Raw genomic sequence first — 21,897 nt, 5'->3', positions numbered from 1 at the left:
GAAGGTCGTAGCTGTGTTCTTTGTATGAACTGAGCACTCATCTGCTTATCCAGCCCTGTAGGCTGGCACAGCACTGCTGATCAATCTCTTTGTTCCAAAAAGCTGAGGGACTGGAAGGGGGCAGTTTCTCCCCTCCTCTATCCCGGGGAAGCATTAAGACGCTGTTCTCAAGTCAGCCACCCTCATCTACCCCATTGCTTTTGGACGGAGATGAAGGGTACACGAATGTTAATTGTAAAACCAACACTGATAGCACCGTGCAGCATATGCTGACAATACAGAGGCTTAACGACAGGTGCGCAGTTAGAACCAGCTCCAGCCAGGACCCGATCAAGCCATGCATGGAGTCAGTGGCCTCTTCAAATTTCTCTGTTTCCTGGATATCATTAATACCATGGAAACCTGGTCACACAATAATATTTTATTAAAGTTTGGTCACGTTTTTTATTATAATGGAGGGGATCAATTAATTTCAAAATAAATAGGCCATGCTGGCTTTGCTTCATTACCTAGAGCTTTCTATACAATGTTTAATCCAAGAAACAACTTACTGGACTATGCTTCTTCATTAGAGTATTAGGTGTTTTTATTTAATTGACAAAAATATGAATGATGTAATATTGTTAATCCTGTTATGTCCGTATTCCAGAAGTTTCTTCACTTAGTCTTTGGTGAGAAGAGAATGAACTCTTCCTGAAGTCGAGGGTCCTGCTTTCTCAGTGTTAACAATGGGCCCTATTAAGCTGCTTCCAACTGAGAAAGGCTAGGAAGACTTCACAGCTGGCTGGACACCTGACATGCCCAAGGCAGGTACTATGACCTGCTCATAGAGCCCTGGTTCTCCTGGGGAGAAGAGCAGTCTCCATTCCCCTAAGTGCTTAATTTATTCCAGCCTCTGCATAGAATAAGCTTGGTGATTTGGGACTAGAGTTGTCCCCAGGCACAACCCCAGGACCTGATTATCCACACCAGGGTCAGGCAGGGTCTTCCCATTTGACCTGGTGCAGTTTTCACCCTGGGCACTTAACAAGAATGATAGGGTTGGCTAGAATGTCACTCTTGAATTTATGTATACTTATGTCTTCTTTTCCATTTACCTGAGAGACTTGCTTCATAAAATCCATTAACTCAGTGAGTTGTTGAAGATATTAATATATAAATCAGGAAAATCACAGTCCTAGAATATTTTCTTTCATAACACATGTGCTCTTTGAATTTATAGTATGTGCAGAATTCATATGCAACACAGAAAAACCAGGAAACAATAGAAGGTATGAAGAGTTTCTTTGGAAGAAGAGAATAACAAGGGCGTTCATATAAGGAAAACATACCTTAAAGACAGATCTGAATGATCTTTGCATGTTAGAAAGTGCAAGATATTGGGTGTGTTTGCCTTACAGCTTAAATTTGGAGTTTGGGATCAGAGATAGCTCCTGAGATAGAAGAGGGACCATTTCAAGGGATCTCAGCTAGAATGCAAACAAATGACACAAAGGTAAAGCCTCTGGTGTCTAACAGAGTCAGTTAAAGACTCGAGCACCTGCACGACTGAGGGAGAGGTGCGGACCAGGACGTCTGAGGGAGAGGTGTGGACCAGGACGTCTGGCTATTGGTGGTGGCAGTGTTGCAGAAAAAACGATGGCATTGGAAAATAAACACGAGCGTGAAAAAGCAGCACTCGAGGGCCATTAGGATGGTTTTTAATATTAGTAATGTGAGACCTGGGTATTTGCGATTCTAGAACTTCATCTGATTTTTTTTTGGCTAAAGCACCCAAGAAAATGAAACTTGTTAGAAAGTTGGAGATTATCATTTTTTGGATAAGAATGAACTCAGCTTTGGACATGTTCAACTTGAAGTTCATGTCGATGGGTGAGGCATCGAAACTCAGTGACAGAAGCTGGGATTAGAGATAGAGATTTGGAAGCTCGGGAGTTCATTCATTCGTGCAGTCCATGTGTGTGTCTGGGGTTTTAAGAGGAAAGGCTTTAGTATGATTCTGAGGAAGGTGCAGATAGTCTTTAGACCCTGGAAATGTCATGGCACACTGTCCCAACTTCTTTAGGTAGCCAGTTTGCCAGGTGCTGTGTGGTACAAACTAATGCAAGTGTCTGTCACCTGTAGCTGTTTCCATTAGTTAAGGTGCCCATCATCCTGCAAAGGATCTGACCACAGCTGTCTGCTACAGCAGCTTCCAAAGGATCTGACCACAGCTGTCTGCTACAGCAGCTTCCAAAGGATCTGACCACAGCTGTCTGCTACAGCAGCTTCCAAAGGATCTGACCACAGCTGTCTGCTACAGCAGCTTCCAAAGGATCTGACCACAGCTGTCTGCTACAGCAGCTTCCAAAGGATCTGACCACAGCTGTCTGCTACAGCAGCTTCCAAAGGATCTGACCACAGCTGTCTGCTACAGCAGCTTCCAAAGGATCTGACCACAGCTGTCTGCTACAGCAGCTTCCAAGCTGTTCTCGGTAACATCTTCTGTTCTGCAAGATGTGGATGAGTGTTAAAATTTCTGATTATTGAAATCAGACAAGTGAAACCTTTTTTCTAATTATATGACTTCTTACAAACTCTTAGTAATGAATCTGGGAATTTCTAAGGGCCATCATATTAGCCAACTTTTAAATTTTTCTTCCAGATTACATTTATTCTTTTTCATGGAAAGCATGAATAGCTCAGGCTTGCTGATGATTATCTTTCAAAATTTCTTATCTCTTAAATTATGCTAATCTCTTGATTGAAGAAATTAGTATATCCACAGACTCAGTTGGACTTTTAATCTTTAAGGGCCTTTGTTATATGAGATAAGTATCATAATCATTACGTTCCAGCATCATAATTAATAATATTTTGAATCATAAAGCTGGATATTTATAAGCCTTTAAGTCGAGTTTACAAAGCTTATATTATTTGTTAATATATTTATTTGGAGTTATATTTAAAACATTTCTATTTCTTCAAGACTGATCAAATTACTTTACACAGTTCTGAATTCCCCTAAGCATTTCATTCCATTTTCATATTGATGAAATTTATTTTTTGTGGCTCCCCCCTCCCGTGTATCACTGGCCATATGATCCATGAGGTCAGTGGGATGTCAGACAGGAGGTTTGGAAGCCCTGTGAGTACATACAGGGGATGAACAATCTGGGTCCAGCTATCAGGAGGTAGATCAGTTTACTTAGAGCCACTCAATGCTTACAAGGTTTTTGGGGAAAGAGGGCAGGAACATCCTGGATGGGCAAAGGTCATTGGCTGGGGATTCAGAGTACCTGGAATGCCTCGTTAGCGTGGGGAAGCATTTCAGGAATCTCGGGTGCTAGGGAACAGGTTTTACCAGGAAGGAGAAAGGAAACTGATCCTGTAATCTAATTGAGGTTATGTGACATTCCCTAGGTAGAGGCTTATGTAATGCTTAGAATTCCACATGCAAGGTCAGAGAAGGAGAAACCCTGCTAGTGAAGGGGGTTGCCCATATTGTATCAAGCCCAGATGCTATCTAGTTATGACAGACTTTGACCTTAATTAGCCATTTTCCCACAATTTATTTCTATTTCAAACTAAGCCTTACTAACATGTTTAATTTTTTAAAACTCTGATAGTGCCTCACAAAACAGCCTTCTATACCTAACAGAAATCTCTCCAAGCACTCCTGCTTTACTCGGACATCATCAAACAGTGCATATCAGCGTAGTGTAAAAGTAACTTTTATTCACTTGTAAATGTTGTCTCAGGCTTACTGCGGAATATTACACCCTTTCTGGCTTTCTGAACTCTGGCTGGCTGGTCCAAACTCCCCTCCCACCTGACTGATTCAATTTGACTTACTCTCAGCTTCTCACTGAATTGCTCTGCTTATCTTCAATTAACTCTGACAATCTGTTCTAATCTTTGGCTTCTTTTATGCTTCAACTACCTTGGCTGAGCTACACTACATGAACTGTACAAACTGAACAGAACTCACAAATAAACTCAGCTGCACTGCAGGAACCGCACTGACTGACTGACTGACAGTCTCACCTGTACTGATCTTAAATGGCTTCTCTTTCCTGTGCTGTTGTCATGACAGGCGGGCATATCCTGTCTGTCCCTTTCTGTCAGATCTTCCTCTGATGCATCACTTTGTCTGCACCTCAGTTAGACTTCACTTTTAAATATGGCCCCTTCCTTCTACAAACTAATTTTACTTTAAAGTTGTGTACCAAGGGCCTGCCTGCATCCAGCCAGAGGGGTTAAAGGTGTGTCTGTGTTCCAGCCAGAGCACACAGACCTGGCAGGTCTCAGAATGGGATCCCTTTGCCAGAGAAGCCATGCTGCTGAATTAAAATTTCTCTACAGATTAGTTTAAAAACTGCTCTTAAATATTTCAGATCAAAACATCAAGATTACAATTAGTCAGCTTAAGTATTTTAAGTTAACAGAAACCCAGAGCATCAGATTTCCTAATATGTCAAATTCCTCTTAAATGTTTAAAACATCACAATCATCAGAGCATCTCCTAGCTTTATCGAGCGTGTGAAAGCTATTGTTTTGATCCACATGTGGACTTTGTATGTTTTCCTTCTCTCTTTGAGGTGGCAGGGTTGCTTACCTGACAGGTATTGGGGGTTACCATGCTGGCATTTAAACTAGGCATGCAGTGGCTTGGCGGATCCCACAGTGGCTCTACCTGAAGCCCTTCCTAGCGTATAGCATTTTTTCATTTCATAACTTTTTCTTGAAAACTGGATCACGCCTCCTTCAGTTCATTACTCTGGCCTTGGCCTTTTAAAACTCTGTTTGATTGTCCGGTTTGCATTTATGGAGCTCTCTAACCCCTGTGAGTTCCTTTACCTACCCCGACTCTCCTCTCCTGGATGCACATCTGTACTGATTAGCCAAGCAGGCTCAGTGGTCCTCGTTATGATCATCGTCATATTTTCTTTACCTGCACTCGGTTGGCTTTTCGTTTATTCCCCCTCCCCCTTCCTCCCGTTGTTGGTTAAGGAAAACTTTTTCTAGGCCAGTTTTTCAGTTTTTCTTTTCTTTTTTTTTTTTTTTTTTAGACTGTCATTTTTATTTTAAATTTGGTTTCTCTCTTTCCATCTCCCCCCACCCCCAGAAAAAAAAAAAAACAACAAACTTTGGTGTATTCCTAAGTTTTAAGCCAGTGTTTCTGTAGCGTAACAATAAACAGATAGGGTCCTGGAAGGTGGTTTGCGGTGCTTTTTCATCTGGAATCTGGAAAGCTTGTTTACTCTCTGAGGCCTCTCTGTGTCTCTGACAACCTCAGTTTTTCCTTTTTACCTTACTCATTTTTACTGATGTCATCTATAAACTTATAGAACTGCTCAAAGAAATAATGCTAAAAATGCAGAGCCTAAGATTTCCTCTCCTCCTTTTTCCTTACAACTAGAGAGCTGTGGAAAGAATCTGTCTCCGTGCCACCTTTTCTCTAACAACTCGGGCTGAGCTCCCCCTGCGCGGGTCTTTTCCCTTCCTATTAGTCCACAACACACGTGTGTAATGAGCCCTGGGAGAGGTAGGAAGCAGTGATCTAGTGCTGATGTGTACGTGCTGGTTTAAGTGAGTAAATCAAAATGTTATAACTTATTATAAATAAACGTATGCCAATATATAGAACTATCAGATTTTGAAAACAATCTAGGCTTAGAATTCAATAAATAACACTCATATTTTCCCTAGATTTCTCTCCCCTGTAGCACGAACCTTGATGTTCTACTCTTGGTACCAGGAAGAGCAGCCATCTTGTTTATGGACCTTGGGTGCTTACTGTCTTGTCAGGGCTTTGTACCCTGAGACCGCAGACGGCTCAGGACGCTTTATAACAGCATACTCCGCTCTTCCTCATGCGTCCTCATCGGCCAATCACCAGGCCATGGGAAAATACTCAGGGATGATGATCTCCTTCCCCCTAGATAAGTACATTCTAGGTTAAACCGACTTCTTTTTCCCCCACTGTTTCTCTGTGTGAGATTAGGGCACCTTTTAGTATTCCAGAGCAGAAAAGAAATCTGCAACATGTTTGTCATTTACTGTGACTGTCTGGGTTTAGGACATGAAATTCTATCCAACAGCTTGAGCGCAGTATTAAAAAATGATGTAGTATCAAAGTCAATGATCACTATGTTTACTGTAAGGATTCAAGTGTGGGGAGTCGATGTAGCGCTGTGATTAGCATTCGGTAGCCTGCCTCTGCTTGTCAAGCCAGCCAAGCCCCATCCATGCATCTGTAATGTGCCAAGCCTCTGTGTGCCCCACCCAGTCTCAGGAGGAATTTCACACCTTTGAAAGTATTTCTGATGAAAATCAAGTGTCAGGCTGGAGAGGTGGCTCAGCAGTTAAGAGCACTGATGCTCTTCCAAGAGTCCTGAGTTCAAATCCTAGCAACCCACATGACAGCTCCCAACCATCTGTAATGGGATCTGATGCCCTCTTCTGGTGTGTCTGAAGACAGGTACAATGTATTTATATATAATAAATAGATCAATCTTAAAGAAAAAGAAAAGCAAATGTCCATAGAGGAGAATATAAAAGTCACTCAGCGACCAACGCCATCACAGGAAGCAGGGGCCAGTGAACATACAGCTTTATTTCTTGTTATTGGCTATAATATTATTTTCTTGCCTAGTTTGTTTCAATCAGACACTAGTGATGTGTACCTAATTGTCTTTCAGTAACAACATTCAGTAATATAAACGATGATTTATGCTTGATGTCATACTGAATTTATAATAATTTGGAAACTGGAGAAAATGACTTTTAAGGAGTCAACATAAGGAGCTCACTTAAGACATCGAATTTAAGAGAAAAACAGATCTCTACTACTCACAGTAAATCCATAAGTGTGAAATTTGGGGTGTTGCAGTGTGTAAACCAGGCACATTTTATTTTAATGGAGAAGCAGCCCTGGGAAGTGCTTCCTCCTGTGTTACTGCGAGTGCGTCCAAGGCCAGATCTTAGACTCTGAGGCACAGGCTTGCTGTAAAGTGCACACCTACCCCACGAGTCTGCTTCTGTAACGGAAGACATATAGACGACATTAAGAAGCATAAGTACCTTTTATTTACAAAAGCTGTAAAATCAAAAGTTAAAATATATTGATTTGCATATTTCTCAATTTTGTTGTACTTTTTTTTAAAATCAGTTTTTCAAAGCAGCTGCATACAGGTTCCTTATGGACTGGAAATACTGTCGTTTCGTACAGGGTGGATGCAGAATGAGGAAATACTGATAGAGTGATTTGGGTAAACACTTTCCACGTGTAAAAACATTTCCACAGAAGTTTTTTTCCAAAGCGTTAAAAAAGCCCTTTGATTAGAGTCTCAGTCTGTGGGCATAAGCCTCCAGGGACAGCCTACCCTTCAGAGGCTGTCTCAGTGTCTGTCTTGCTTCTGAGGCTAACATTTCATGTTGGAGATATTTTTAATTTCCCCTGTCTATGTTTCTCACTCTCCTTGACTGACTTCTGTTATTATCACTGTTCATATTTTCTCCCATCCTCCATACACCGCACACAAAACTTAAGAAACTACAGTCATCCCAAGAGGACTGTTTTTCAAGTCTGTGCGGTGGTTGAACTTGTTGTATATACACAGAGTGTCAGCTTAGGTATCTCAGAGCTACCGTGTCTAGCGAACATTCTTACCCTCAGCTGAGATTGACAGGCTGACATCTCATCCTTGGCAGTGCTGGAACCCCCGAGTCAGTGAGTGTTTTACTTAAGTGAACTCTTCAGCTGTTTGCCTCTCTGAGATCTCTGCCTGCACCACTTTTGTTCACTGATAACAGGTTTATGCCCCAACGTTAGTGTGAGCCACACGTTTGGTCTGCAAGCATCGGGCCTGTTTAAGTTATGAACTTGTTGGCAAATGTTGCTTCAGAGTTTATTTCGTGGTCACAATTTGTTAGTCCCTTCCACATTGGAAATAGTGATATGTGGTGACTGGCCGCACAGCCAGGTGAGAATGCTGGTGTGTCCATTTCTGTATTACTGGGAGATTGAAAAAAAAAAAAAAAGGGGGAACCACTTCTTTTAAGGGATCAGAAAGTTTTAGGAAGGTTGTGGTTTGCAAATTTCACATATAATTGGAAATCAGTCAATACATATTATGGATAAAGTATCCACTCATTAGTTTGTAGGCATGTTCTATTCAGAAATGCTAACAACGTATTTTCATTTAGTTTTCAAGAAAAGGAAGTTTATGGACATTCATGTTAGGGATACTCTGAAATAGAGACTGTATTTGCATGCACCGTCACATGTATGTTTACAGAAAATTCTAAAGTTCCTTACTGTAGCATTAATATCTGTTACATAATCTTGTTTATTTCTTCACTATTCTATCAAAAAGTTGAAAAATACTGATTTAATCAAACCTTAAAAAATTCCCCTCTTTTCACTCTCTTTTTTTACTGCTGTCTTTCCTTTTATATTATTTTTTTGCCTTATTTCTGTTCATATTTTGAAGCCCAGTGTTTGCAGGTAGTTATTTATATGTATGAATTCACTGGTTCATTCTAGTGCGAAATAGGTCATTCTGGAACAGTGAGAAATGTGATTGCTGAATTTCAAGCAGTTTTTGCTGCTCAGCTGGATCTGAAGCAAAAGAAAAGGGGTCAGGACCGCACTTGTTGGGGATTTCTTGTTGCCTTTGTCCCAGAGCGAGCCCCTCTGGGCCCTGCTGAGTGTGCCGTCTTCTCTGTGCTCAGGGAGAAGGGAGAGGGTCCAGGCTCTGAGGTTCCCAGCAGCAGGCACATTTGCTAACTACTTACTGATAAAAGGAAACATAAAAGCTCACTTTAATTAACAGGAGGAAGGATTGTTCTCCTTAAATGATTAAGTATAGTCAGTAGTGGCACTAATACCTTTTAGGCCCAAACCTGCTACTTATAGCGTAATAAAATACTATGAAAGGCTAGAAAACCAATACAGAATTGATGACTGTTCTCATCAAAAATAACAAATCCTTTAACAAGAAAGTGAAAATACTTGGGAAAAACTACATTATTCAGATTTCGAGAAGAGAAATTAGTTAACCCTGCGCCTTCTTACCCTGTGTGGAAGTGAACGTGCTAACAGGAGCTGTGTTGAAGCAGTTATCTGTGACAAACTTGGTAAAGGACTCATCAATTGGAATCTAATTCGCACCATCAAGTGATTATAAATGTGTGTGTTACTTCATAGGTTTCTTTTTTTGTTAATAACAGCTCTAATAAACTATAATCATTTTCATTAGTATCTATTTGAGAAGTTTCTGACATTCTCCACTTGGAAATACTCTTTTATTCTATTTTTGATTATTAATATACATGTTTTCTGTATTTAAAACAAATATGTATTATTGAAGAATTTATTTCAATTTTAGTTCAAAGAAAGGATCATATAAGAGATTAATTCAAAGAATGTTTCAGGTTCTGGCTGGGTGTTCGTGGATCAAGTGGTTTTTCTTGTATGAATTTTAAAGCAAGTGAATGAATGATCTGACAGAGCAGCGGGAGCCCTGCTTGATGGCCAGCGTGGGGAGCCGGCCTTCCTAGGGCCTCACCATCAGAGCGGGTGGACCAGTCACGCCTTCCTGCCTATAGGTCGGAGGACAATAAAGCCTTTAAATCTACCACATGAAAGCCCGTTAGACAAAAATCTTTGACGTGAAACAAGAAATGCTTTTTTCTATGGTTTCAACAGAGTGCGTGGGTTCTTCCCCCACTCCCACCACTGTGACCGTGGGCTTAATGAACTGAGTATCGTGAGGGTGATTGTTATAAATGTAGTAGCAATGTTAAAGGTATGGCAAAATCATACATTTCGATCATATGTTATTGTTTTCATATAATTTGTTTTATTAGGTGTATATGGAATTGTAGTTGACTAGTATTGCATGCCCGAGAGGCATGGAAGTAAGAGAAGTACTCTACTTTGTAGGTGAAGTAAATTTTTTCTTGTTTATAGGTGAGGATCTTTGACAAGAGATAGGTTAACAAGAGAAAAGTTCTTTCAGTTTTACTCAATACAGCAGCCCTCAAAATGAAGGCCTGATGAAACTGGAAAGCCAGTGTGTCTTTCTAATGCTGGGCTTGATGAAGAAGAGGATGGCATGGAGTTGTGTGGAAAGGAGGCGTGGCCATTGGTTACCAACTTAGGGGCCCTTTTTATTCAGAATCTCTTTTGGTGTCCCTGTATCTTCAGAGATTCGAGTTCCTGCATTCTCTGGAGATAGGTGTGCTCTTCTCACCACAGCCCAGGTCAGAACTGGGTGAGGAAACCCAGAGATGCCCTCGACGGTTGGCGATTGCTCAGATGTTAAGGCGCCATATTTGTGGAAGTACATTCTGAAGCCATCAGCCCCTCCAGTGTTCTTTGCTCTCTTCTCTCTTTCCATCAGTGCTGTTCACCTCTCGTGCCTCTTACTTTGTGGAAGATGTGTCTTTAGGGTAAGCAAACAGAATGATGATATGTCCTATAACGCGTCTGGCTTCAAGTCATAGACCTAGATTTCTAAGGAGAGCTCCACTTGGTAATGAAGACTGGAAACCATTTATGAGGTTGTCTGTTGCAGTAGGAGAACCTCAGTGTTATGTTAAGCTTTTACAGACCTTTACTCCTCTTTGTTTAAACACAAGGATCCAGTTTTTATCTGAAAATGTTGTGATCACACTCATTCCTCGGTTCGTCTATCACCCTTCAGACATTTTAGATACTCAACTCAGAGGCTATACGAATGACTGATCCATGGAGCTCAGCAGTACTTCATAAGTTTCTGAGGACTTTCATTGAGTTCATCTGAATAGTGATGCATTTATTCAGCAAATACCTTGTAACCTTCCTACCCTTAGCACTGTAGCTAGCTCAGCAGGCAAATAGAGACCCAGCGTCTGGGTCACCATCCAGTAAATGATGTAAGTGAGCAAGCAAGAACGGTGGTTAGGACCAGGGAGTGTGAGCAAAGGTCACTGTGAATATAGGGATAGGGTGTGCAGTTGAGGAGTGTAGGTTGGCGTCTTCTCCATGGTGAAGCTGCCCTTCCCGGAAGAGGTGGCAGTAGGTAAGGGGAAGGAGTAAGCCATGTATATAAATGAGGAAACACCAGGCACTAACTACATCTGTGAAACAGAGCATACCAGGCAGACCCAGAAAGGAGTATTTGTAGCCAGAGCAGAGCTGGTGAAGAGAATTCTGTTTCCATCCTGTCCTGTCAGGGTTATTTTGGACATCATAGGTTGGATGAAAATCACGATGGACCGAGGCATAGTCTGATGTACCTCTCCCAAGTATTATTTAGGATTATGATTTAGGATACATCACTTGGGACATGTGCCCACCGTACATCCCGAAAGATTAGCTCTCCTGTGAGCAGCTAGCATTGGCGGAAGGATGGGAGCAGAGAAGTGGGCGACTGGCACAGTTGTAGGGAGGTGGCCATAATGTGAACTGTGGTTGTGGGGAAAAGATCATGGCAGGTGGTTGGATTTAACGTGTGTTTTTGAGGACTTAGCCAGTAGCATTTACTGCCCAATCAGTGTGGGGCTGCGGAGAGGAGTCAGATGTCTTGACACACACACACTCTGTTCCTGAGATGGTCCGTGACATTGCGGCTGAGCAGAGCGTTTCAGGTGCTAAGTACTTTCCCAAGCTTATTTTATCCCAGAACCAGGTAACACATAATTTGTAAAAGTTTTCTGGGTCATTGCTTTTTCCTTAATTTCAAAGGAGGGGGGTGGGAGGCAAGGCACTGTTCAATATAGCAGAATTCTGGCTATAAAGATAACTTAATATTTTGTCATTACAATGACTGTAGAAAATTTCACTGTTGCTTTGTTTTGAAGATCTGCGCTCAGAACTCTACAAATATTTCTTATCTCCCACTTGATGCATTCTTTACTAAGTAGGACAGGAGTGGATGATTGGCAGTTGCATGCGGGTGAGAGAAAGGGCCACTTAAAGAGGGACTCTTACAAACCAGAGGCCAACAGAAAAGAACTGAAGGCAGAATGAAGAATTTCACTTAGTTGTGGATAATCTGAGGTCATTGTTCTCTCCAAGAGGATGGTCTCCACACTCCTTTCCCAGCTAGGCAAAGGGGTCAGGGATTTATCTCAATGGTACAAAACTTGCCAGGGCCTCAATTCAGTTTTCAGCTAAAACAAACAAAACAAAAAAGGAAAAGAAAAACAAACCTAAAAACCCCAAGGTTTTTAGGGAGCTAGAGAGAGGGGCAGAGGATGGTTTGATGGTTTGATGGTTTGAGCGCAGCCAAGGAAAGTAGTAAATCCACACAGCAATCAAGCTTCCCTGCTCTCTGTCCGATGCCTGCCAAAGCTAAGGCTGACCCCAGTCAGCCTCGTCAGCGATATTCAACCCTCAGTTGTGCTCTGGTGTGTATTTTAGTAGGTTTGTTAGTTAAGGGGAGAGAGAAAGAAACCCTGAAGTTAGCACTGGCTTTGAGTTCTGGCTGGCTCCTTTCTGCTTGAGGCATCCTGAGTAGATCTTGACTTTTATGAGCCTCAGTTTAAAGCACCATCACCAATCCCTTCAGCAAATTATATGAAAAAAAATGTATTAAAACATCAAAATCACTTTTCCTTTCCACCTCTGACCTTTTTACTCTCACCTGTGCACCTGTTTAGAGCAAACATGAGATAGTAGTTTTGATTTACTGGTCCTCTGGAGTTTTAGGAGGCCCTTTTCCTGTGTGACTGCTAGTGAACATCAGAAGAGGTTGTGTCAACAGATAAAGGTTAAAGCCGAGCTCCTCTTTTGCCCTGTGTTTTTGAAGGAGTTTTGCAGTTCATCTAGGATGAGCTAGAGTGTGTGTTTCCCACATCCCCCGTTTATGCTTCGAGCTCTGGTGTGCACCAGGGAAAGCAGTGTTTGCACCCGTGCCTCTTTTGTACTGAGCGGCAACCCTGAGAACATTTGTGAGGTCTAATGTCACAAGCACAGCACAACGGTCTCTGCCAATTCCCATCAGGCAGACGTCCCTCCTGCAGCTTTGTGCACTTGTGATTCCTCTAGTGATGCCAAGCTGGCACTGCAGTCTTTCAGTGGCACCAGTGACGCTCTTTCCCGCTCTGCTCTTCCAAGCCACCGTCGTTTTCCTGTTATTCTCTATCCAGCATTCATGTTCCATTCCGGTCTGCTCTGTGAAATGAGCTTTCTCTCCCTTCATGAGAATTCTTTTTGTTTCCTGTTACTTTTCATTATAAATGGGACACCCCCCCCCCAAGCCATCAACAAAGTGAACAGACAGAACTCCATGAAGAGATCCGTTCTTCCTGCGCCTCAGAGGTCCTGTCCGCATCTGCTTACTTGTGTATGGCCGAGTCCATCGCTCGCACAGACGGCACCAGGCACGTTTGCTGCAGGACCGCATATCCTCCTGTACCAAGTTCACCGAACGCGCTCCTCACGGCTGCTGTGTGTTCCCCTTGCCCTTCTCGTGTGTGTTAGTCTTCTGAGGGAAATAAGCTTCTTGACCGTGTCTTAAGCTCTTCAGTTTTCCGTCCCTATCAGAGATGCACAGAGACTGGTTGTAGGGGATACTCAGTAAGCATTACACATTGAACTGCACATTTTGAGTCTGTAGCTTAGATTGATGTTCTACAAATGCAGAAGTCTTAGAAGACTGATTAATTTCTTTATTTTAAACGCAGGTCATCTTTCTAATGAAAGTGACATTGAGCAAGACAATTACATGTAAATTAATATTTAGAGTGGAAGGAATGGATCCAATTGATGAAGGAAATATGAGGAAGCCTATCACAGCAGAGTGGCTCACACAGTTTACTTTGTAAAATGGAGAAGAATAATATCAGAGAAGGAAAAATGAAAAGAGAAAATGAACAAGAAAAGAAACCGTGAAAGTGATTTGGTCACAGACCAAGAAGGTTGAATGACAGGAGACTTTTTCATTAGTAAAGTACAAATAGTCGATGCAAAAACTACTGAGGACAGGTTCTCCTCTTAACTACAGTAGGAGCCACAGAGGCTTCAGAACACTGAGAGGAGAGAGAAGCCTTGTGGGAAATGAAAGAGAAAACATCTTCTTTGTCCAGAAACAGTCAAACATTTGGCCACAAGGATATAAAATGCATGATAAACTGTACGGCCTGACATGAAAGCAGAGGCTTATTCTTTTCTCACCAGATTTGTTTCCTTTTGGATTTAATTACTTTCTTAAATCATTATCAGTACTGTTTTATGACAAAGATTCATATTGAAGATAGGAAGAACAGCGTACTTATCAAAAAGCATCATTTAAACAAGAACAGCAGGAAATCCATTGTGCAGACACAGGCCATGCCTTGGCTCTCTGCATTTCCAAAGGAAGGGTGTTTGCATTTAGAAATTCTTTGCCACTGAAAAGTGCAAGGATGGGAGCTCCCAACTGTCAGTACAGGAAGTAGTGTGAGGCTTTCGAGAGCGAACTACAGGTTACCTCAGCACACTCTCTCCATGAAGTGGGCCCGCTCTGAAGGCTCTCCAAATTCTCCCAAGTGAACTCACGGCTGATGGCTTTGAGCAGAGTGTGGACAGAGTAACATAAAACCCTTTAGAGACAGAAGAAATGGCGTTTCTATCCTACTGCACGACATGCTACACGTTTGCGAAGCACTCAGTAATTCCCAAGGCGAACATCTCCCCTACGATCAGCTTCATTGAGGTGTTTACAGCGTACTTCACCACGCCTGTTAGCAGCCGTATGACTTCTGTTACTCTCTCAAGTCCGCCTTGCATTCCTCATAACAGTGAATTTCACTGACAGAAAAAATTGCTTTGTCATGTGATTTTTCTGTCCTATAAAAGGTGTTATTTATGTATTTCTGCTATGCGTTTTTTAGATGGTTTAACATTAGTGACACCCAGAAAAGATGTACTCCTGAGTGGTGTTTGGCCTGAATTATATTCTCATGAAGGTTTTAATCTTCTGAGTTTCCTGGCTGGCAGAGTACACTGGTGCAGACTGGGTGGTGGGGGGTGAGTAAGAGGACTAGGACACAGGACAAGAGCCCTTCTGTGGTGCCTGTGGCCCAGCCTGTGGTGCTGAGATGCTGAGCGAGTCACCCTTTACCGCACACACTTCCAATCCCAGCAGCAGTGCAGGCCCCGTCCTCTTCTTACAGCTCTGGGAGCAGGGGCTCTGAAAGAGTTAACTATCGTGACTGAGGGCCACGGATGGTGAAATCAAGATTCCACTGTGTCTGACTGGATAGCTAGTTCCTTACTTACCACGCTCTTGATTTTATTGCCTCCCTCCTGAAATTGGGGAAAATTGAGCCATTTTTGTCAAATGGTATTAAACTTGTAATAACTTACTTTCCCAGTTTGAAACTGGAAATGACTGGGGGTTACCAGCTTTAGTATTTAAAAACAGTACACATCACTTTTAAGTTGCACGCTTGGGTACTGGGATGTCTGGTACTGTCATATATTTTTCCATAGTCCCCAAACCTCACTCTTTAAAAGTGGAACTGCAGGGCTGGAGAGATGGCTCAGCAGGTAAGAACACTGACTGCTTTTCTACAGGTCCGGAGTTCACCCTCTTCTGGTGTCAGGGGCTCATATACATAAAATAAATAAACAAATCTTTAAAAGCGAAACAAACCCTAGGACCAGAAATGCTTTATTTATAATGGCCACCTCTCAGCGGAGAAAAAAACAAAAAACAAGAAAGCAAAAGCCTGCTGTGTTTAATCCTTGTTTCTTCAGACAGTACGGCAGAGAACAGTTCCGTTGGACTCAGCTCATCTCACAGGAGCCCCCGCAACTTACACCACGGTCTCACCAACACTTGAGTGTCTGTCCCTAGAGCGTGGCTGCCTGGGAGCTTACACGGCCACTCACTTAGATTTCTGTCAGATGTGCTTCACCTTCAAATGCCTATTTCAAAATTTGTACAAAGTGCGCATGTCTGTGCAGTGGATATATGCGTATATATCCATATCCATCTTCATCGCATTTCTCCTATCTTTTAAGTCCCATCTACAGTCGCCACAATTCTGTACTGTTAGTGGCTTTAGCTCTCGGGGATTTTCCTCAGGTAGTGTAAGAGCCACAGGTCAGTTCCCTGGGGACAGAAGCTGCTGCTTTCAGTCTAGTACCCCCTCGCATGCACAGTTGAGAATTGTGGTGAAAGCATGCATGGAAAACTGTTAGCACTAAGTGTGTTTTCTAAATGACTATAAACATTCTCTCCCCCTTTGTATCAGTTAATGTTGAAATTCAGCACTACAGTGAATCGGTTTAGCTCAGAAGCCATTTTCTAAGTGAGAGGAATTGGCTGGGGACTGTTTCACTGACAGTCACTGCCAGCAGCTGGATTCTGCATACAAAACGCTTGTGCATGTTTTCCTTGACCTCCTTTGACTGGGCCCGATGCTAACTCTGTACTGAGTGGGTTCGGTCTGGCCTTTGGCAAGCATCACTTGGAGTAATGAATGTTATGACAGCCAAAGGCTCAACTGCCCTGGCACAGGCCCTGTGTCAGTGTGCTGAGCTAACCATGGCATTGTTCAGAAAGGAGGCCCTGGGTCTCTTTGGAAATAAAATCTTGGCTCATGGACAGGGGTCTGTGTACACACATTGGCCCTCTCTGGGTTCCTGCTATGGCATTCCATTCACAAGGAGACCTTGAAGACAGTGTTCTGAAGAGGTTCTCAGATGCCTTTGCCTGCACCCCCAAAACGCTGCAGATGGAAGAATGGTGTAGGCCTACATTTTTATTTGGTAGGTCTCTGGATTCACATCAAAGACTTCAAGAACAAACTTCTCAACTAGAGAGCAGCATTGACACTCACAGTTTCTCCCCTCCCAATCTCTCCCCAGAAAGCTGTGGTAATCACAGACTTTTGCTGTGGAGCTTCTGATGTTCTGGTTTTTTATGTTTATTGCCCCATCTGTATTTGTGTTCTAAATTTGTCTCAGTTCATCTCAGTTCCAGAACGAGGGGATTTCCTGAGCACTTCCCCCTGAATGCGAAGAGGGAAGGAATGTTTTCAGCTCGCAAGACTGATTAAATGTGACATTACCACTTGCCTTTCTTTTCTGATTCTTATCTTTTAAAGACAGAATGTAAATTTTACAGTTAGAGCCTGTCAGAACGTACCTGGAGAATCTGGGCACGTTTCCATCATAGAAAGTCACAGAAACTCCCTGATGTGGGTACGAAAATTACCCACACGTGTGCATTTAAGATATTTTCATCCTGTGTTCCAAAACAAAATTGACAGGATGCAGGCAGTTAAATAGAGCCCCGGAAAGCCTTCATTATTGAAGTATTTATGATTGTGACCTTTCAGAAAAGCACGTTGACCTAGAACTATGAGGAAATAGCTGTGCTGTTGATGAGGGGAAGCAGCCAGCACATCCGGGATCATCATAAGCGAATTGACCTGACTGATACACGGCCACACCACGGCGCTTTCTCAACTGTTGAGAAGCCTGGAGTTCTTCATAGTAAAGCAGTCCACGAGTAATCTCTAGGTTTGTTAAAATATCACAGTGCCATAAGATGAAATAATTTCCAGCTAGAGAAATGAAGTCTGGAAATTTAAACTGCTTTAATAGTTTGAAATTATATTATGAAGGTAAGGCTACAGACGTAAATGACCAATATTTTTAGTGATGTTCTGTAACATACTTTCTATAAGTACAGGCATAAAACCATGCTGTCAGTCAGTCTTATACCTCCCATGCCTAGGCCATTAGGGTAATTAGAATACTTTATTCTTTGATAGATCAGTCCTAGAAATGTTAGCATGTTGAAATGCATCCCTACCAGTAAACATGTATGTGACATACACAGATCGCTGTAGAGTGATCAGAAGACGGGTGAGTTCTCCTGGTTAGGCTGTCAGGTCATTGTGGGCATGGGGATATCTGATGAATGTAGTATCAGGAGAAGGAAAGATGAAGGCATTAGGGACAGCCTGGAGCTTTGACTGGCTTTGAGTTTAGAGAGCTGGTGCACCTGCAGGTACAGGAAGTTCTAGCTAACTACCTTCTGCTTATTTAGACAGAAGATGAAGTCACCATGGAAATCACCATGGAAAAAATCACCATGGAAGACAGGTGCTTCCCAAGCCACACAGCAACTCCTTACTAAAGGATGAGAGGTTAGGTCCAGGAATTCCCTGTTTAAAGTAGTCAGACTAGAGGCTGGGAAGATGGCTCAGTGGTAAGAGTTCCTGCCACCAAGCCTAAGACCTGAGTTTAACATGCATACCCCCACACCCCCACACTCCCACAATGCATATGGCAGAAGGAGAGAGGCAATTCAGCAAACCAGCAAATTGTCCTCTTACCTCAGTAACATATACATAGTGTCCATATCCCACCCCAGCCCTCCCCTCCACCATTCATGTACACAAAAATCAGCACTAGATTCTGACAGGTTAATTCACGAAGTTAACAAGAAGTGAGTCCCCAGAGATCAAAACCTTTCCTTGAAAAGCAATCTCCTACAGGACGGGATTCTTGGCTTAGTAGGCACAGACATCCACTGCTGGGCCCTCTGAACCTTGGCACCCACACTGCGGAAGGAGGGGACCGACTGCAGGGGCTGTCCTCTGACCTCCACACTGGGGAAGGAGGGAGACTGCAGGGGCTGTCTTCTGACCTCCACACTGGGGAAGGAGGTGACTGACTGCAGGGGCTGTCCTCTGACCTCCACACTGGGGAAGGAGGGGACCGACTGCAGGGGCTGTCCTCTGACCTCCACACTGGGGAAGGAGGGGACCGACTGCAGGGGCTGTCCTCTGACCTCCACACTGGGGAAGGAGGGGACCGACTGCAGGGGCTGTCCTCTGACCTCCACACTGGGGAAGGAGGGAGACTGCAGGGGCTGTCCTCTGACCTCCACACTATGGAAGGAGGGAGACTGCAGGGGCTGTCCTCTGACCTCCACACTATGGAAGGAGGGAGACTGCAGGGGCTGTCCTCTGACCTCCACACTGTGGAAGGAGGGAGACTGCAGGGGCTGTCCTCTGACCTCCGCACTGGGGAAGGAGGGGACCAACTGCAGGGCTGTCCTCTGACCTCCGCACTATGGAAGGAGGGAGACTTCAGGGGCTGTCCTCTGACCTCCACACTGGGGAAGGAGGGAGACTGCAGGGGCTGTCCTCTGACCTCCGCAGGTACGCTGTGGCCGGCATGTGTGTACTCATGCGCACACACACAAAATAAAATAGACAATATTGTACTCTATAATTCATAGATGTTTATAGATATGAACATAAGGTCTATAATGCATAGTAGCCTACATTAAATTCCCAGTCTTTTCAGAATTTCATATCTATTGAAACTCTGCTAAAGTCATGGCATTTCCACCTGTCTGTCCACACAGGTATCCACAGACTCATTCAATGCATAATTATTTAAGTCCTATGAGTCTGAGAGACCCTGTGGTGAATAAGATATATGAATAAGTTCCCCATCATAGGACATGTAAAAATGAGACACCACAGGAAGGTGAATTAGAACCCTGTTGGCAGTATAAAGAGCAGTGAAAATAGTCAGCAGTAGTAGCATGACGTGACGGGAAGAGCTGCTGGGCTGTCAACCTCTGAAGATAGTTCTTAGCCCAAATAAACAGAGAGCCGGAAGACTTTGTCATGCAAAGATGGGTTCCTTAGATTGTTCAGTTTATGGAGTAGAATCGTATCCATATTATCCAACTGCACATGCGCACATGCGCATGCATGTACACGCACACGTGCACATTTGAGTCTATAGCACTGAATATTCCATAGAAGCCTATTCACCTAGCCTATTCCTCCCTCCCTTCCTCCCCAGCACATGCAGGCTGTGTCTGTCACCCACAGAATGCAGTATCACTCCCAGCACAAGCCTTGAGACCCTTCTGGTGCTGAGCAGAGCTCTTTGGCCTTCCAGCAGTGGTGAGGCCCGGGCTCTCTAGCCCCAGGCTGACTCCATACCAGCCTGTGCTTGCTTTGGCAGCTCCTTGCTACCTGATCATTTTCCTTCCACAGGAGGAGCCATCAAGTCACACTCACTCTCAAATAAGACTTAGCGAACTCCCCTTGCTTATTTTCCTCGGATTCACCCTGAGTGATCAGATGTTCAACACCCGGATGTGGGACATGACTGTTCCTTTGTCTCCTCCTCTGCTTGGCCACACTCTGGCGTCTTCCTTCACTCCAGGGTTCCATGAGCGTTGGTTTAGTGATATTTGAAGACAATTTCCATGGGTTAATGGCGATCTTGAACGGTCACCAAAGATATTTCAGAGACAAACAAGCTTTGTAACACTAAGGCCCTGGTGTGGGGGTGACTGGCGACTGGCTAAATTGACACGTGTTGCTACAGGCTTTGGAGAAGACCTATATTTCCATATTTGCACATGATCACTGCTATTGATAACAGATTAATGTCGTCGTAATGAAGTCCTTCTTCCTGTGTCTACTCTTCTGCCTAAATGAACCAGTGAATGTGTAAAAGGAAGAGAACATTTATGAATAAAAACTAATGCGGTATTTTGTGTTTTGGTAATTGTTGATGGTTTTGGGGGGCATGAGGAGGGACTCAACTCTCTAGAATTGCAAACAAATGTAACAATTTTAAGCCAATATCTAGGAGGATAACTAGATTGATGAGGTGATCATGCTGTTCATAATAGTTTTAGAGCAGCTCAGGCCCTTGGAATTTAACATTTTTTCAAAAACAATTTTGTCTACATTTTAGAAGTCAGTTTTTGAGTGGAGGCTTCATCCATCTCAGGCATTGATTTTACCCGTCCTGGAAATTGACTTATCAGCTTTCCTTGTTGGTAAAAAGACAGTTCTCACAAGCCTCCCAGTTGTTTTCCAGCAATTGAAGTCATGTCATTCTATTGTGGCATCTGACTTAAGAGATGAAAATGCTCTGAAGGTCTTCACACATCCCTTACCGTGAATAGAATAAAGCCAGTGTCACTATTGATAAGCTCGGCCTCACTGAAGGCAGGGCTGGATCATATAAAATGGGTTCCTGCCATGTTCCTAAGGTTGGTTGAAGTAACAGACATTACCAGAAAAATCATTACAGCACCTGCTAGATAACGTGTTTCCTTCATTAGCTACAGTTTATCTACACTGTGTGGGGTAGAGGACTAACACTCTGGGAAACCTAATTTCCTTGTGAATTGTTTACTAAAATAACTTATTTAAATTTTACATAGCTTTAAATTCTCCCACATAATGGGCATAAATGCTATTTATTCCTTTCTTCTTCACAATGGAGAATAAATGCCATGTGTTGTGATAGAAAACTTGTATCACTGTGAATTCTGATCTCACTTTATTTATAGAGAGAGCAACTTCACTATTTTACAATGTTATTTTGAGGTCTTCAAAAGTAGGGTTCTGGTAAACACTCAGAACATTATTGATATAAAAAACACTTGCTCCACCCAGTGCGGATGTGTGACTTCTGTTTGTTTGTTTTAAGTTTTGAGGCAGATCTACTCCCGTTTCAGCCTCATGGATACTGGGATTCCAGATGTGAACTGTCATCTGTGGCTCGCATGATAATTTTCAGAGGAAGCCTTGCTATGAAAGCTAAGCTGACCTTCAATGTTTAACCCTTGTGCTGCCACCTCCCAAGTGCCAGCATTTACGTTTACAAAGCACTCACTTGTCCATGACAAAGCAAACTGGGGATATATTGCCGTGTTTGGCCAGAGAAGCCTAAGGTTTCTGTTTTTCCTTCTTGTGCCATTTCGTAGAGCTTTTTTCTAGAAGTTCTGAAATGCTTTGTTTCCTTCTTAGAACTTCAGCCCTGAGATAATGTTGAGGCAGACTTCTCATGGTTTACCAGATGGCTTTCCATCCTCACTTCTGTCAATTTTGATATAAAGCTTCCAAATTTTAGCTTTTAAAATCCATACAAATGGA

General features: G+C 43.0%; 1 protein-coding gene across 5 annotated transcripts in view; it reads left to right on the top strand.

The window, feature by feature from the left end:
- Fbxl17 (F-box and leucine-rich repeat protein 17) overlaps positions 1-21,897 on the top strand; it is a 426,384-nt gene that overhangs the window by 197,897 nt on the left and 206,590 nt on the right. The window lies entirely within an intron of this gene.

This window comes from Rattus norvegicus, chromosome 9 (genome assembly GCF_021556685.1).
Source record: "Rattus norvegicus strain SHRSP/BbbUtx chromosome 9, alternate assembly SHRSP_T2T, whole genome shotgun sequence".
NCBI lineage: Eukaryota > Metazoa > Chordata > Mammalia > Rodentia > Muridae > Rattus > Rattus norvegicus.
This window is presented reverse-complemented; position numbering and strand designations above follow the sequence as displayed.